Source organism: Arvicanthis niloticus, chromosome 22 (genome assembly GCF_011762505.2).
Source record: "Arvicanthis niloticus isolate mArvNil1 chromosome 22, mArvNil1.pat.X, whole genome shotgun sequence".
In the NCBI taxonomy this organism is placed as follows: domain Eukaryota; kingdom Metazoa; phylum Chordata; class Mammalia; order Rodentia; family Muridae; genus Arvicanthis; species Arvicanthis niloticus.
In genome coordinates this window covers 40,162,084-40,181,077 of record NC_133429.1, presented here as the reverse complement: position 1 = coordinate 40,181,077, position 18,994 = coordinate 40,162,084, and the positions used below count along the sequence as shown (strand labels likewise).

The following is an 18,994-nucleotide window of genomic DNA, read 5'->3' as shown; positions in this document are numbered from 1 at the left end:
AGTGTCAAGTGACAGCACTTTCGACTCACATCCCCTACAATAAGAACTGAGAGAATGTTTCAAAGAATCAGGTTTGAATACTGGAAAACAGCCAAGTATATCCCTACTGTGCAAGGCCGTCACGGGGAGTGGTCCCATAGTAATGCTATAACAGGGGGTAGTCCCCTAGTGCACTGTAGTCACAGGGAGGGGCCCCACAGTGCAATTCAGTCACGAGTGGCCCCACAGTGCAGTGCCATCCTGGGGAGTGGTCCCACAGTGCAGTGCCATCCTGGGGAGTGGCCCCACGGTGCAGTGCCATCCTGGGGAGTGGCCCCACGGTGCAGTGCCATCCTGGGGAGTGGCCCCACAGTGCAGTGCCATCCTGGGGAGTGGCCCCACAGTGCAGTGCCATCCTGGGGAGTGGTCCCACAGTGCAGTGCCATCCTGGGGAGTGGCCCCACAGTGCAGTGCCATCCTGGAGAGTGGTCCCACAGTGCAGTGCCATCCTGGGGAGTGGCCCCACAGTGCAGTGCCATCCTGGGGAGTGGTCCCACAGTGCAGTGCCATCCTGGGGAGTGGCCCCACAGTGCAGTGCCATCCTGGGGAGTGGCCCCACAGTGCAGTGCCATCCTGGGGAGTGGTCCCACAGTGCAGTGCCATCCTGGGGAGTGGCCCCACAGTGCAGTGCCATCCTGGGGAGTGGCCCCACAGTGCAGTGCCATCCTGGGGAGTGGTCCCACAGTGCTAACTAATATAAGATTATATTGCTGATCACTTGTTCTTCCTCCAAAGACTATTTCTTCCAAGCGCCTCCCAAGATCATCTTGCTGAGTGACACATCCCTTAAATGTCCATCTCTGCTCAGACCGGCCACCCTTCTCAGTGACGAAGGTTAATAACCTTCTAAGACTTCTTAAAAATCACTCTTTGAATATTATTGTAGACATCGTTCCCTCCTCTGGCTTAACTGCACATATCTTTACTTGGAACTATTTAAAGCTAGCTCTGTGATTTGCCCACTGTCTCTTTTGTGGAATATAAAAATCAAAACTGAAAAGTACCGATACTAATACATAGGCATCTGTTTATGGTGGCCGAGAGCACAGACATGGGTTTGAGAGTTTTACATGTATTGACTGATTTCATCACTGTAACTGGTGCAGAAGGCTATGATCTTTTAGGGCAAGTAAGGTTGGACTTGAAAGAAATGAAGCACTCACTCCCCCCAAGGTCACTGCAGGATTTTGTGAATCTACAAAGCATTATTAACATCTACACCAATGAAGACTTCAGATCTGTGGATGCAAATCACTGCTTTTCTCTGCCTTGCTGTGTGATAGAAAGACAGATCTGAGGAAAAGGAAGAAGAGGAGGAAGGAAGGGGCAGCTAGATGTCAGTCAGTTTAGTGGTGGGATGAAGGTTAGCTTCATCTAGTAGACACATCCTAGAATGACTGGAAAGACAGTCTCAATGGGGGATTATCTATATTAGATTGACCTGTGGACATATCTGTGGGGATTATCTTAATTAAGTGATCTGGAAGACCAAGCCCACTGTGGGCAGCACCATTTCCTAGGCAGAAGTTCTTAAGAGTGGAGAAGCTGAGCTGAGCACAAGCAAGCGAGCATGTGTTTATTCCTTTCTCATTTGACTGCGGATGTGACGTCATCTGAAATCCTAGTCTCCTGTCCCCGTGATTCCCTTTAATTATGGATGATAACCTGGTATGGTGAACTACAATAAACCCCTTCCTCCCTCCTGATTTTTGCCAGGGTGTTTTGTCACAGCAACAGAAATGAAACCAGAACAAGCAGCAAGTAGAAGAAAGGTCCGAAGCAAAACATCACCTCCATGCTGAAATGGCAACTTTGTTCTCACTTTCTAGCTAGCCACTGGGTGTTGTTGATGTACTGCAAGAAGAAGCAGAGTAAGCTAGATGGTGCCAGTGGAGTTCAGAGCATCCGCAAATCTGGCACCATTCTTTGACACCAAGTCCCCTGAAAACCACCATGGTAAGTACCTGTTTTGTTTTATTTTAAACACAGAATGGCACACCCTACTTCTAAGGAGATCTCAGCCATGAACACCACGGCTATGGGCCCAGTTTTGCCAACTTCTGTGTGACCTATTTGCTGTGTTTTACTTCAGATTTTCCAAAGAGATACTCTTTAGTGACTGTCCCAGCATTGCCTCTCCAGATTTCTGGGCTTCAGAACCTAGGATTCTAGTTCTATCTGTTTGACCACTCAATCCACCTAGCCAGCTATGGGTATTCTCTTAGAGTAAGTACAATACAATAGTTGGACAATAGATATTATCACATCATAAGTTCTGGAACAATCTTTACATCTTGTCATTCTTGCCTTCATTGAACTTACAATATACCATGCACATGGCACAACTGGACACAGCTGGTGAAGGGAGAGAAAGGGTTAATTTCAGCTTACGTGGCCCAGTCCTGGAGCATCTTAATTTCAGAGAATTGATCCACCACTGATCTACTGCTCGGGCCCAACTTGGCAACTTTTTAAGATTCCTTTCCTCAACATCCTCCACCAAGCTCATCAACAACCATGTTTGTTGTATAAACTTAGAGATTTGAATAAACATCTACTCACCCACGGTAGCACACCAATGACAGAAACAAAGAAATGACCTCACCCAAGTGGAGGTTGGGAAAACAACAAGTTTAATTGCAGTTGCTTACAAAAAAAAAATGTGCAACTCATGAGTCGCTATCTCACCGAAGGAAAAAAAAGTCTCTCTCTTAACAACTCAGAACTTTTTGGGGAAAGATGGAATCTTGTAAACCCCTCCCTACTCTGTGATTGAAAGTTGATGTGTCTATATTGACACAGGTCCCTTGTGGGTAGTAACAACTGCTGACAGTTCAACAATGAATGGCCAGGTCATGCTCAAGGGCGCCTCACAAGGGTCATCGATACCAGGTCCATGTCTCACCACCCATAGTGTGGACACAACCTCTAGCACCCTCTTATACTTTGTATTGCATTCTCTGTCTCCCTCCCTCATCTTCTCTCTCTCTCTCTCTCTCTCTCTCTCTCTCTCTCTCTCTCTCTCTCTCAGATTTATTTATTTATTTTATGTATGTGTCTTCAAACACACCACAAGAGGGCATCAGATCCCACTACAGATGGTTGCGAGCCACCATGTGGTTGCTGGGAATTGAACTCAGAGCCTCTGGGAGAGCAGTCAGTGCTCTTATCCACCGAGCCATCTCTCCAGCCCCATTGTATGGTCTCTTAACTGGTTTTACTGCTTTCTTTTTTGTACCACAACAGTACACTTTGAACAAATCTACTAGAATTGTCCTGCAAAGTAAATTAGAATCCATCGTTTTCCTCATTCAAGTGTTCAGCCACTTTGCCTTCATGTTGCACACAAAGCTCATATCTGTCCTACAAGATTGCGTGTATGGTCTTTGCCAATCTTCTTAGAACTTTCAAGAATTGACTTCATATGTTTTTTGTTTATGCTTTTGTTGATGTCTCTGCTCAAATATAATTTCCATAAGAATCGTTGACCTGACCTCTTGGTGTAAAGTACACAGCCCAACCCCATTCCTCTACCTTTCTTTATTTTCCCTTTAAGCATTTACTGTTTAGATTATATTGCATTTCTATTTGATTGTTTGTTTATCATTTGTCTTCTCCACTGGGCTTTATACTTTATGAATACATTTTGCTGTCTGTTATAAACCCTAGCAGAGAGAACGGTCTTTTATCCAAAGGAGAGGGTCAACAAATACTAACTGGAAAAACACTTGTGTCATTTGTAGCATCTGATTGTGCAAACTTGATCATACAGCTCCTTTTCCTAAGCTGTGCCATGCCTCCCTGATACTCCTTGTCACTCTGAACATTTCCATGGCACAAGACCCTCCCACTTACAGTTTCTCCCCTGACTGCTTCTATCACACAATATGAGGTCCAGAACACACTAACCTTTCCACAGCCAGTGTGGTGCTGCTCCGGCTTGGACTCTAGCATCTTCACCCTAAAGCACCTACCACCTACTTAGGTGCCCTAAGCACCTACCACCAGTAAAGGGATTCCATGAAGCATACCGTGAATAGAATCTTGATTTTACAGTTAATTTGGTGTTAGTGATTAGTGTGTTGGTTAAATGATGACAATACAATTGGCAGTATTTTAGCTCACATGTTATTTTGTAAATCAAATTAATCCAACACCTGTTCACGGGACACCTATTGTGTGCTAGACACTGCTACCTTAGGGATATTTGAATGAGCAAAATTAACAATGACTTGTGTTTTGTGAAACGTATACTCTAGCAAAGGAAAGATCACACAGGAGTAATGGGTACAACTGGGAGAATGGAGCCGGAAGAGTAGGGTGTGTCTGGTGTCTTATGTACATACGTACATACATACGTACATACATACATACGTGTGTGTGTGTGTGTGTGTGTGTGTAAAAGAGAGAGAGAGAGAGAAAGAGATAACCCCACAGAGATGATGGCATGAAAGAGAGACTCAGAGATGCTGAAGAGAGCTAAGGATAGAACAGAAGGGACATTAAACAAAGTAAAAACTAGTGTCTACAAGGTTCATACAATGACCATGTTCTGGAGCATAAGATAACTTCCAAAAAGTATAGCCAGGGGCTGGAGAAATGGCTCAGCAGTTCAGAGCACTGACTGCTCTTCCAGCAACCCATGACAGGTGGTTCACAGCTGCCTGTGACTCAAGCTCCAAGAGGTCTCCAAGAGGGTTGTTTAGCCTTTCCAGATACCCATGTACCTATGTACCTACCCATGGCGTATTGTTAACACAGACACAGACACAGATGCACAAACACACACACACACACAAACACACACACACGCACACATGCACACATGCATGCACACACGTGTGCATATACATATATAAAAATAAGCCTTTAAAACACTCTTATTGTTTTAAAAGCCTAGAAAGCTTCACACCATGCACAGTGTACTACTGGTCACCCGCAGATTGAATTAGTATCAGCTTAATGATAAAAATGAATAATAAAAAAGTGAAATAACTAATTTCTTATTACTTGGAAAGGAGACAGCATGCTTCTAAATAAGCCATAAATAAAAGAAGAGATAAGAAGGGAAATTAAGAAGTATTTTATACAAGGGAAGACAATACACAAGGGAACTGATGTAGCACGTGCAGAAAGGGCTTTTAGTAAGGTCAGCATGGGGTAGCCATTTGTACTGAATGCTTTGAAAAAAAATCCCTGTAATCCAGCACATGGGTAATTTGATGTTTGGAGTCATAATGCTGACAACTCTTCCTCCTCCTCCTCCTCCTCCTCCTCCTCCTCCTCCTCCTCCTCCTCCTCCTCCTCCTCCTCCTCCTCTTCCTCCTCCTTCTCTTCCTCCTCCTCTTCCTCCTCTTCTTCCTCCTCTTCTTCCTCCTCCTCCTCTTCCTTTTAGCAGTGTCAGGTATTGAACCTATCACCTCTGATGAGCTAGCAAGTACTCTACCACTGGTCTGAAGCCCCAGCCCTAACTCACTTTACCACACTTACAAACAACAGCATGATGCTGAGAGCATTTCGTCCCTCAGCAGGGAAGAGTGTGCGCCGGATGTGAATGCCATGTAAAGAATCTCCAGCCTCATCCACCCCTGAAGTCAGTTGTGCTGACATGTAAATGTTACTCACAGGTAGACGCTGCAGTTTCTGTTTAGCATCAGACCCTTCCACTTGGGAAAGCCCAGTTCGTTGGTGACATTTTCCCGTCTGGTCACAAAGTCACTTACCGGCTTACTGCGTGCTTTAAAGTGATGTTTTCCAAAGCTAAACGTTATTTTGGAAACTGCGCATGTTTGTTGGTATTGAAACAAAGGTGTTGAAGCAAGTGGTCCACATATGTCATTCTGAAATCAGAGAGGAAGTTACTGCCTACGAAACACATACAAACCTATACACAGCCTGGTTTTGGTGTTGCTGAGTTTTGCCAGATTCTTTGGAATTTGGTATGTTTGGAATGTTTGAAATACATGAAAATTTCTAGAAACTTTTGTGCCAGTATTTTCCTTTATAGACATATTCATCATGTATATTGGGTTTCTTTTATGCAGACGTATGTTTCTGGAGTAGACATGCATTGAGTTTGCCTTGACCTTCACATGCACTACAATTGCATGAAACTTGAATTCCTGAACTCCGGAGCATCTGTATAAGGGGGGATGGAAGTCTACCCAAGGCACTGTTGTGCAGAGACAAGCAGCTGACCAGTAAACACAAGACATGGAGTTAAAGTGGAGGAAGTGGCTTTTTAAGACGCTGCTCTCTTGAGCTGCAGATTGTATTTGAACCGATGAGTGATTCTGAGTAACTCGTTGATTGAGGAAAGACGAGGATCTGTAGGGGCACCTGCTGAAGACTCACCTGATGTGTGGCTTTGGGGCCTATTAACCAGATGAAACTTGATAAGGTTTTGTCTGTTAGGGCCTCAGCCCTTAGAAGCTCATCAGTACTGGGCAGGCATTTCTGTCTGGTAAATACTTTTTATTTTTGAGAAGTCATGTCTAGGTTTGAGTAACTTTAGCATAGTTCCCCGATGTCCATGTGCGGTGTGTATCTGCCTGGGATGTGCAAGGCCCTGTTTGGTTTCCCCAGGACCACATATAAATTACATGTCGTACTTTTCTTTTTTGCATCCACATTCCCTGTAAGATCATAGTCATAGGTTCAAGTCGATGCTGAGTTACAGGATTTAGTTGTAATCTATGACTATTTGTGATATACCCGACAAATCTGATGTTAACACTTGAGTGAATTAAAAACTTTTGAATGGAGAGAGAGAGAGAGAGAGAGAGAGAGAGAGAGAGAGAGAGAGAGAGAGAAAGAAAGAGAGAGAGAGGGAGGATGGGGTGATTGACAGTTTAGACACTAGACTGGGGGTGCTTAAGTTGGTACAGTACTTGCCTAGCATGCTTAAAGCTCTGAGTTTGATGCCCAGCACCATATAAAAAAGATAAGGGTCACACACACACACCTATAATACCAGCACTTAAGAAGTGGAGGCAGGAGGATCAGAAATGTGTGGTCATCCTCTACCTCACAGTGAATTAAACACTATCCTGAACTATATGAGGCCCTGTCTCAAAAAAAATTAAAGATTTGATCAAAGATCAGCTGGAAAGCTATGTCTGCTTGCAACCTCAATGAACTGGACAGGCATCTTAAGTGACGTTTACAGAAGACAGAAGGAGGTGTTCAGGAAAAAGGGCTAATTAAAACCCATCACTGCACTGATGAAGTCTTCTGCCTGTGCCTGTTATACAGTACCAAACCAGTGGTTAACTTTAGCTTTCTCCTTGTTGTTGAAAGTGCTGTGATCATTTTACGTTTATGAAATCATGATGGTGACAATATCAGCACAGGCTTATTTCTCTTCACTGTTTTTATTAGACAGGCTCTCCCAATGTTGCTCAAGCTGACCCCATATAATCCTCCTGCCTCACCCTCCTGAGTATAGTCATCACAGACCTGGGCCCTCACACAGCTTATGCGGAAGTGTGTTGGAAAAGAATGAAATTTGTCCAAAGTATTTGAGCAGGTGCACTAGCCAGTTATTTACTGTGTTGATCTTTTCTCAGCCCTCTGGGTGCCCTGAAAATGAACCACTATGTGTGGTAACTATTAGCCAGAAGTGTAAACATTCTCTTCTTGGACTCTTCTGAATATAACCTCTTCTAAAATGAATCTATACATTCAAAATGACTCTAGACAAAGTTCCAGTGGCATCCCCCACCCTGACACAAACAGTCACCAAAGCGCCTCTAAAATAAATCAGAAAAATAATAGCTCTCTCTCTGTGTTCTGTACCTTCCCCCCTCTCTCACACACACAACTGAAAGAAAAAGAGAAAAACAATAAAAAATAAAGGAGAAAATAAAACCACTACAGAGATAAGTGTCGTTAACGGTATCCCAACAGATTACCTACATGTTCCCTTGCTTCTGAAGACTGCATTAGTGCATTGGTAAGCCACCAATGAACAGCAGGGGTGGGGAGCCTAGAAAATAGAACACAGCAAATATAGCCTACGGTCCTGATAAAAGATGCTTCAGTCTGTGAGAAATTGAAGCCAGTACTGTCTGAGGAGGCAGTGAGCAATTTGAGAAAAAACACTTTCAAAGGCTCACATTTACCTTTTATTCTGAATATATATATATTTTTAGATAGTTAAGGGAAATAGACATATAAGAATCAAAGGGGGAAACAGCAAAAAAGAAAGTGAAATCAATATTTACTGAAAATCTAGCGATAAAAAGGTTTACTAAGCTTGAAAATAATAACACCTCTAAGGAAGACAATGAAAGATTAAACCGGAGACTGTGTTGAAACTTTATTACATAAACTTTAAATAAGCATATTATGAAAATTCCTTCAGAAATACTAAAAAATGTAAATTTTTATTGTATTATGAACTTGTATAAGTTGCCAAGATCTCTATAAGGAAAACAGTATTAATACACAAGAAGACAAAATATACTTTCCCTTTACAATTAATCAATGAAAATTCTGTATCCATTATAATGAACACACAAAGCACCATCAGGATGTAACTGGTTTGCTATTGTAAATAGTGTTTTCTAATAAACAATATTAATGGTAAATGGAGAGGTGGCATCGGGTGGTTTGTGAAAGCCAGCTGTTAGGATCTTTGTCTTCTTGAGTTCTTAATGTTTTTTTTTTAAAGATCCTTATGGGCAAGTATTATTTTTATAATTGAAAACTTTAAAACGATAGCACATATCTACACCAATTGGGAAAACTGTCTTCCCTGATGGGTGAATGCACCCAATACACCCTGAGTCATGGGCATCGGCCCTTCCACTTGTCGTCAGTAAGATTCTGATTAGAGACAACAGCATCTCTCAGTGAAAAAGAAGCTTTCCATCCTTCGGCAGCTGCAATAGAGAAACACCACCTGCCTGTTGGCTTAAAAGGATGAGCAAAAACATAGGTTTGGGGACTGGAAGACGGCTCCGTCTATAAAGTATTTGCTGTGTAAGCATGAGGACCTGAGTTCAGATCCCCAGCACTCAAGTAAACTCAAGCACAATGGTGTATGTCCATAACTCCTGCGCCAGGGAATTGTGTGAAGAGAGGAGTATCCTTGTGTATCCTCACTAGCCAGCATTCGTATCCAGCAGAGCGACTACAATGGGGTTTCCCAGGCGGAACGACTGAAGCAGCGGCTGCTCAGTTCCTAGGAATTTTCCTGGAGCTGGATTGTGTACACAGACGAATCTCAGGACGTTTTACCATCTACCTCCCTTTTGTTTTAAAAAAGGACAGGAGTGGTACAGCTAGGTCTTGAGGTAGAGCTATTCCCAGTTTTCTGAGAAACTGCCAAATGGATTTCCAAAGTAGTCATAGAAGTCTACACTCCCACCAGCAGTGGAGACCTGTTCCCCTTGCTCCACATCGACGGCATGTGCTATTTCTCAAGTTTTATCTTAGCCATTTTGATGGGTGTAAGATGGAATCTCAGAGTCGTTTTGATTTGCATTTCCCTGATGACTAAGGACGCTGAACATTTCTTTAAGTCCTTCTTGGCCATTCAAGATTCCTCTGCTGAGAATTCTCTGTTTAGCTCTACACCCCATTTTTTTTATATTGGGATATTTGGGTTGTTGGAGTCTAACTTCTTGAGTTCTTTATAAATTTTGGATATTAACCCTATGTCAGATGTAAGGCTGGTGAAGATCCTTTCCCAATTGGTAGGCTGTCATTTTGTCTTATTAACAGTGTCCTTTGCCTTACAGAAGCTTTTCAGTACCATGAGTTTCCATTTGTCAATTGTTGATCTTAGAGCCTAAGCTATTGGTATTCTGTTCAGGAAGTTATCTCCTGTACCCTGATTGTTCAGGGTTGTTTTAGCTATCCTGGGTTTTTTGTTTGTTTGTTTTTCCATATGAAGTTGAGAATTGCTCTTTCAATGTCTATAAAGAATTGTGTTGGAATTTTGATGGAAATTGCGTTGAATCTGTAGATTGCTTTTGGTAAAATAGCCATTTTCACTATCTTAATCATACTGATACATGATCATGGGAGATCTTTCCATCTTCTGATATCTTCCCCAATTTCCTTCTCCAGCAACTTGAAGTTCTTGTCATATAGGTCATTTGCTTGCTTGCTTAGAGTTATATTTTATATTATTTTATATTTTATATTATTTTATAAGATATTTTATATTATTTGTGGCTACTGTAAAGGACATGGTTTCCCTAATTTCTTTCTTGGCCCTTTGTACAAAGGACAGAAAACTGGGAATAGTTCTACCTGAAGACACAGCTACATTATTCCTGGGCATATGTCCAAAAGATGCCCCACTATACCACAGGGACACTTGCTCAACTATGTTCATAGCAGCTTTATTTGTAATAACCAGAAACTGGAAACAACCTAGATGTCCCTCAACTGAAAAAATGGATATAGATAATGTGCTGCATCTGTCTACACAACAGAATACCATGCAGCTATTAAAAACAAAGACAGCATGAGTTTTGAGGGCAAATGGATGAAACTTGAGAATATCATCCTGAGTGAGGTAACCCAGACCCAAAAGGACATGCATGGTGTGTACTGACTTATAAGTGGATACTAGCCATAAAAGGCAGGATACCCATGCTGTACTCCATAGATCCAAAGAAGCTAAACAGGAAGGAAGACCTTAGCAAGGATGTTTGAATCTCACTTAGGAGAAATAAAATAGTCATAGGAGGCAGATGGAGGAAAGGAAGTTGGTGGGAGATGTGATGGGGAGGGGAATTGGAGGGGGTTCCAGATCAGGTATGGGGAGAAACAGGAAAGATGCCAAGATGGCTATGAGAATGAATGGAAATCTGCAACATCGGGGCATCTTGAGGACATGCCAGAGACCCAGGATAGGGAAGGCTCCCAAGAATCAATGGGGGTGACCTTAGCTGATACTCACAGCAGTGGAGATATGGAACCTGAAAAGGCCACCTCCTGTAGCCAGGCAGGAACCCCAATGGAGCAATAGTGATACCAACCCACCCACAAAACTTTAAAGCCCAAATTCATCCTGTCTACTAGAAATGTATGGACAGGGAATGGACCAGAGGCTGTGGGAATGTCCAAGCAATAACCAGTTCAATTAGAGACCCATCCCATGGGCAAGCACCAATCCCTGACACTATTAATGATACTCTGTTATACTTGCAGACAGGAGCCTAGCATGGCTGTCCTCTGAGAGGCTCCACCCAGTAACTGACATAGAGCAGGGGCTGCCCCTAAAGCTGTTGCCTATCTGTGGAATCTGTTCACCTAATTCAGCTATCTTGTCTGGCCTCAGTGAGGGAGAGGCCCCACAGAGACTTGATGTGCCAAGGTGGGGGTGTATCCAGGAGTGGGGGAATCCACCCTCTCAGAGGATAATGGGAGGAGGAGGGAGAGAGGGACTGTGGGAGGGGGTATTAGGAGGGGGCAATGATTGAGATGTGAATGAATGAATGAATGAATGAATGAGCAAGTAGGACAGGGAGCAACAGAGGCTTTGGGATTTCTTTCCATACAATTGTAATGCTGCTCCAATGACCCCATCTGTACACAATTGCTCTGTGGAGGGAGGCACGTGGTGATGGAGGTGAGGCAGTGAGATGACTCAGCTGCTCACTGGTATCTAAGTGGACACATAAAAGAGGAACTCAAGGTACAGCATGCAAATAGGACAAAGGGTTTGGGGAGAGACCGCCACAAAGGGTAACAGAAACCATCCCAGAGCCATCTTGCTCCTGGTTCTGAAAACGATCGCTGGCTTTTCCTCTGTTCTTTTCCTCTATGTAGAACACAGAAGACATAAAATTAGGGAATTTCTTTTTAAATTAGTTTATAAAATTGTTGAGCCAATCAAGCACAGAAATGCACACCTCTCGTTTGAAAGATATTTATTTTGGGTTGCTTAGAGTGTCACTGCCTTATGAAGACATTTTGGAGAATGTGCCCCCCTGTGATTCTGATTAAAACTGAGTCAGGAATATGGAGTGGAGAGAGCTGGCCTCTGAGGTCGCTATTTTGGCTTCTAAAATCAGTCCTGTAAAATTGAGGCCTCCCTGACCCTATCCTCCCCAACAACTGTACAGGAAGTGGACTGGGAGTCTCCATCACCACCCTCGGTGGGGATTTCCAGAGCAGGTTCTAGACAGCATCATGTGAAGTAAGAACAGGGCATGCAAGGGTTTGTATTTTTGCTTCTACTCTGGAAACATGCTTCAGGAAAGATGGAAATGCAGACTAGAATTGGAACTGGGGATTTGCCTAGCACTCATGAAACCCTGTGGCCCATCCCCAGGACCATAAAAAACAAAAACAAAACCATAAGCCATGATGGTGCACACTTGTAATTCCAACGAATTGGAGGTGGGGACAGAAAGACACAGAGTTCAAGTTCATCCTCAGCTATATAATAAATTAAGGCCAGACAGGGATTAGAGGAGACTCTATTTTAAAAGAATAAGATTGCAACTAATATGAACTTAGTTTTAAGAAGGCTTACCAGATCCTTCCTGAATCTAAAACACCATTAAAAAGAACCACAGATTTTTTTTTCCAACAAAACTTGTATAGAAACATACACACACCAGAACAAATAAGCACTTATTAAATACACATACAATAAGGAAAATCCAAAATGTAGACATAGCCTTGTGCTGGTTCGTCTTGGTTGTCAGTTTGGTGTATCTGGGAAGAAGGGGCCTCAGCTGAGAAATCTTCTCATCTAATTGGCCTGTGGGCATATCTGTAAAGCATTTTTTTGATTGGTAATTGATGCAGGTGGGTCCAGCTCTCTGTGGGCAGTGCCATACCTAGGCAGGTCAGCCTGGGACAAATAAGAAAGGCAGCAAGCAGACTGTGAGCCTGGAAACAAGCCGGTAAGCGGCCGTGCTTACTGCCTTTGATTCTGTTTCTGCTCCAGGCTCAATGCTGGACTATCAGCTAAAATAACCTTTCCCTCCCTAAGTTGGTTTTGGTTGGTATTTATCACAGTAACAGAAAGCAAACTAGGAGAACCATTTTTACCAAAATAACAAGAGTGTTGGAAAACTCTACAAGAGGGTTAAGTAGAAAGACCCTTTATAAAACTGTCAGTCCTCCTTAAATTAACAATTATTTAATGAAAATTTTATCTTCATTCTAATAGCTTGTTTTTAAACATACAAAAACGAATGCAGCCTAAAAAGCTTTTAAAGATGAAGATGAAATGGAATGGAGTGTGGGCATGCGTGATAGGACAATCACATAGTCGCAGAAAAACTACTTCCAGATTCATAGGATCCTCTGATAGAAGAGGCAAAGCAGAGGCTCTCAGAAAACATTCAGTTTCCCAGGATAACACGGTAATGAAAGATTAATCATTTGGATCTGACATGGGGGAAAATTTCGATGAGTTGATAAATGGTGTAGCTGTAGGTCCACAAGGAAGACGGAATAGGTTTAATAGTTACCAGACAAGTAATATAAAGGTTTCAAATACACTCAGCATATGCAGTGTGCATGTGTGCATGTGTGCATGTGTGTATGTGTGCATGCATGTGTGTGCATGTGAGTGTGTGCATGTGAGTGTGTGTGCATGTGTGAGCATGTGTGGGGATGTGTACATGTGTGTGTATGCATGTGAGTGTGTGTGTGTGCATGCGTGTATGTGTGCATGCATGTATGTGTGTATGCATGTGTGTACATGTGAGTGTGTACATGTGAGTGTGTGTGTGTGTGTGTGTGTGTGTGTGCATATGAGTGTGTCTACAAACTTGGTTTCTTTCACTTGTATCCTAGCAGTTTGATTATTTAGATTCATCTCACTGTTGCCTATTTACTTTTGAATGTAACAATTTATTTTGCTTCTCAGCACTGGGGATTGATCCCAGAGAACAGTCTCCCTCTCCCTTTCTCCCTTTCTCCCTTTCTCCCCTTCTTCCCCTTCTTCCCCTTCTCCCCTTCTCCCCTTCTCCCCTTCTCCCCTTCTCCCCTTCTCCCCTTCTCCCCTTCTCCCCTTCTCCCCTTCTCCCCTTCTCCCCTTCTCCCCTTCTCCCCTTCTCCCCTTTTCTCCCTTTTCTCTCCCTCTTCCCTTTCTTTCCCTTCTTCCCCTTCTTCTCCTTTTTCTCCTTCTTCCTCTTCTTCCCCTCCTTCCCCTTCTTCCCCTTCTCCCCTTCCTTCTCCCCTTCTCCCTCCCTCTCCTCTCCTTTCCTCCCCTTCTTCTTCCCCCCACTCTCTCCCTGTCACCTGGCAGTTAGGAGAGAGCCTCTGATGTCAGTCAGACATTTTCCTTTGAGGCAGTGTCTCATGGTGTTGGCCTGGAGATTCATCACATAGGCTAGGTCAGCTGGCCAGAGAACTCAGTGATCCTGTCTCCACCTCCATCTCATCACTGGGATTACAGCACACACTACAGCCCGGCTTTCTGCACAAGTGCTGGACACGAGCTCATGTTATCACCCTTGTGAGGCAAGTGTGTTACCAACTGCACCCTCTCCTCGGCTCAGTGAGTCCTAGTTGATGAACATCTAGGTGCCTGGGGTCTGGGTTTGGTAAGGTTATAGTCACAGAGGAGCAGTATCAGACTGGAAAGGCTCCTGCTTTAAAATACCAGTGGGAATTGTTAAATTCCTGACATGAAATCCCAGAAGACAGTTCTCACAACTTTATTTAGAGGACGGTTGTCTGTTGATTTGTGGGCGACTTCATTTACTCACCCCCATGTTCACCCCTATGCTGTCAGGACACATGTCCACTGGGCATTTTCTTTGCTCCTAACTGAACTACAGATTGAATAAGGATTTATAAGAATAGGAGGAATAGAGCAGAATTTCTTAGCCTCAAGATCTGAGGAAAAAAAAGTAGGAAAAATGCAGTCATAGAAATACCAAATTAGACAGCAAAATCTATTACACATACTTTAGAAGAATTGGAGGTAAAATAAGTAAAAGACTTTGACATATAGAATTTGGCTATTTATGCTGGGCGGTGGTGGCACATGCCTTTAATCCCAGCACTTGGGAGGCAGAGGCAGGTGGATTTCTGAGTTTGAGGCCAGCCTGGTCTACAGAGTGAGTTCCAGGACAGCCAGGGCTATACAGAGAAACCCTGTCTCGAAAAACCAAAACAAACAAACAAACAAACAAACAAAAAGAATTTGGCTATTTTCTCCACCTACATTAACCCAAATTGACTGTGATTCTAGACCCATTTGGATTTGACGTTTATGCTAATTATTGTTGATGACAACCTCCATGATAATTAATTGTCTGAACAAGTTCTTCTACGCCATCACAAAAGTCAGTACACCAAATGTGATGGTTACTCTCATTTGTCAACTTGACTATATCTGGAATGAACTATAATCCAGAAATGGAGGGCACATCATGATGGGGGTTGGGGGGAGGTATATGGGGGTAGGTAGCTCCGTGGCAGCAGGTCACAGTCAGCTGCTTGTTCACACCCCAGTGGAAAGTCATCAGAAATGAAATGAGGATGGCCATGCCCACCTTACAGAGATTCACTTCCTCCTGTTAGACACTGCCTCCCAATGTTTGACGACATTCCAAAAGCAGCTGAGACACAAATGTTCGCACTTAATACATCTACACCATAACACTCTGTCAGAATCAACCAAATGGAAGAAAATGCTAACTAAACAGAGGTAAGCTTCTAGCATTTAGAAAACAGTATATTATATTCCACCGACTGTCTGACACTGATGAAAAAAAATCTACCCACCAAAGTTGACAACTAAATCTGAGCTTTTGCTACGATGTAATCTTAAATGTGTTACAGTCTCCTGTGTTGAAAACTTGGCTTCCAGCTGGTGGCTACTGGCAAGCTGCAGAATCTTAGGAAGTGGGATCTAGCTGGAGGGAGTATGCTAAATGGGGGCATGTCTTTGAGTGGGTATATTGGGACGATGGTCCCTGGACACCCCTCCCATCTGTCTCTCTGCCCTTCACCAGTCTCTATTTCTCTCCTTTTTCCTCCCTTCCTTCTTCTCTCCCATTCTCCCTTCCTTTGTTCCTCCTTCTTTTCTGGCTTCTTTGCAAAGAATATTCTTTGCTCTGCTATTTGCCATCTGCCAGGATGTTTCAACCTCACCACACCAGCCCAAAATGATGGAGCCCAAACACCATGCAGGAAACTTCTGAAACCACGATTGCAAATACCCACATCCCATTTAGCTTTTTTTTTTTATCTCAAATCTTCTCTCACAGTGGCAGACAGCTCCAGAAAGCTATTTAATAGGACCTGACTGTTTGAATGGCCAAGGTGTCAATACTTCTAGATAAATAACTGCCTCTGCATCTCATTAGGTGTCTTGGAACTCTATGGCCCGAAACAAAACACAATGTAGTAAATGGAGAAATGGGACCCACAGGACAGAAAGGGCATCTTTAGAGATGCCCACCACTTTCTCCCAACCCATACTGGTAGCTGAATTGCAAAGCCGACTGCTAAAGGCCTTCAATCTAGTGGGATACTGAAACAGTGTCCTCATGATACCTCAAATCATTCCTCATGGCGCCACCTTCACCAGGCAGAGATACTGTCTTTAGTTCTCTGGATGTCTCAAAATGTCAGTGTTAAGTCCTTCTGATACTGTCCTGTTACACTTTTAGTCCTAGAATATAATTTTTTTCTCCTTCCAGCTTAGTTTCTTGCAGATGTCACAATGGAGAAAGTGAAATCAGAAGTGGCCATAATTATACTGTCCCATAGATATCACCTTTTCTTCCAAGGCTAGAAGGCAGATAGGGATGAGGGGTGACATCCCGGTGAACAGACGTGAAATTTATTACTGCGGGTTTTTCACTGCTGAAAATGAAGAGGGAGAACTGACGTGGCAGGCAAATGCACATGGGGAATATCCCAGCATGGCGTGTGAGTAAATCACTTACAGTTTCGAGTGATTCACAGCTGCAGACAGAGCTGGAAAGAGTTCAGTCCTCGGGGCCAATATCATCATAATAATTTAGTGTTCCTATAGGTCTCAAATCTACTTTGTTTTCAAAGGGCACTTGGCAAAAGTTTCAAATGATCAATATTAGAAGATTGATGCATGAGCCAGTGTTGATGCTGTTTAACTGGTTCTGGCATATTCTGCCCACCATGACATCAGCACTCCTTGCATCATTCTCCCTAGAGCAGAATCACCACAGAGGTTTCTTGAAAGGATGAAATCAACTTAAGTCATAAGGGAATCTACATCAGTGATGATGTCCCTGGTGACCTAAGAATGGAGAGCTAGGAACATGGAAATGGTATTCTAACCTAAGAAAACTTGATCGCTTCCCCAACCCCTGATTTTTTATTTTTGTCGTGTGTGTGTGTGTGTGTGTGTGTGTGTGTGTGTGTGTGTGTGTGTAAATCAGCAGGCAAGCAGGCAAGCCAACAGGAGCACCTAGCAGAAAATGATGTCTCTGCTTCTATCCTCTCCACCCCCATCTTCAGTGTATGTGAGCTGCCCCAGAGCCCAGGGTGAAATAAAAACCCCAAAGGAACAAAGCTGTAGACCAGGCTAGGAAGCCTAGTCATTCTCCTCTACTCCAGTGTAATAATAATCTCCTCCTCCTCCTCCTCCTCCTCCTCCTCCTCCTCCTCCTCTTCCCCCTCCTCCTCTTCCCCCTCCTCCTCTTCCCCCTCCTCCTCTTCCTCCTCCTCCCCCTCTTCTTCCTCTTCCTCTCCCTCTTCTTCTTCCTTCTTCTTCTCCTTCCCCTTCTTCTTTCTCTTCCTCTTCCTCCTCTTCATCCTCATCATAATCATCCTCCTCTTTCTCTTCCCTTTTTTCTTCCTTCTCCTCCTCCTTCTTCTTTTTTGGGGGATGGGGATCACAAAGGTCAGGGGACTTGGGACAGACTGGGAAGTGAGTGTGATCTGGGTTCATGATGTGAAATTACAAATAATCAACTTAAAAAGTTATGAAGAAAAGGAAAGGAAAGGAAAGGAAAGGAAAGGAAAGGAAAGGAAAGGAAAGGAAAGGAAAGGAAAGGAAAGGAAAGGAAAGGAAAGGAAAGGAAAGGAAAGGAAAGGAAAGAAAAAGGCCCGTGCAGTGACGGATGTGAGACGTGACCATAGAGGCCAGTGGGCATGGGATGCTGGCTTCTCCATGCTCTCTTGTCTTCACTGTTCATATTGCTCTCACATCAGCTTTCCACATGCTTTACAAGCTGTTTTTTACAGCAGAGCCATAGACGTTTCTCAGAAATATGCCCGAATGTCTTTGTAGCGAGCTGAGTGCGAGCGCATCTTTTATTAGCCTCTATTTAGCTCGGCCAGCCTTTCCCTGCTTGACATTGCGTGTTTCTGTGTGTGACCAGAGTTAAAGAGTGCACAGCTCATGTGGACTGTGAGAGCTCTTTTGATTTCAGGAGTGATGGTTCTTCTGGAAATAACAGTCCTAATCGCGCCCCCATCATCTTTATTGTCTGACTTTAGACCTCAACACTTTTTTATACATGTGGGATTTCTTCTTTCACAAAATAAAGACCACTTTCTTCCTTGCAGCGTTGATGTGGTGGTGAACAGGACAAAGGCCAATGCTGCAGAGAGATAAATACTGCTTAGTAAGCGTGATGACCACACGGCGGAAGACTCTTGTTTGGGACTGTGGTTTTAAGACCAGGATATATGAACCCCATTTTTGCTTAGCTGACTAATTACTCTGTCCCTTTGATAACACTGGTTAGAGTTTTGTTCATATAGAGGAGAGGCAAAGTGATAAGATGTCCTCTAGCTCATTAATAACAACCTGGGAAGGAAAAGACCATCAACAGAGACCAGTAAGGTAGCTGGCACATAAGCCAGCTACAAGGCGAAACCCATCTTGAGAAATGAACTATGCAAATGAACATATTTTGCCAATGCCAACCCTATCTCGATTTCCCACTCCACCAAAGGGAAATCACTGGGCACAAACTCTAAAACAAGGCTACCTTGTCTTCCTTTGGGTCTAGCTTAGGCCCAGGGT

At 43.4% G+C, this 18,994-nt stretch overlaps 1 long non-coding RNA gene across 2 annotated transcripts in view; it reads left to right on the top strand.

The window, feature by feature from the left end:
* Positions 1 to 18,994, top strand: part of LOC143435728 (uncharacterized) — a 147,237-nt gene that overhangs the window by 28,396 nt on the left and 99,847 nt on the right. For both annotated transcript variants that reach the window (XR_013106187.1, XR_013106186.1), the window contains exon 3: positions 1,869 to 1,995. This is a non-coding gene — a long non-coding RNA (uncharacterized LOC143435728). The remainder of the gene's footprint in view (positions 1 to 1,868; positions 1,996 to 18,994) is intronic.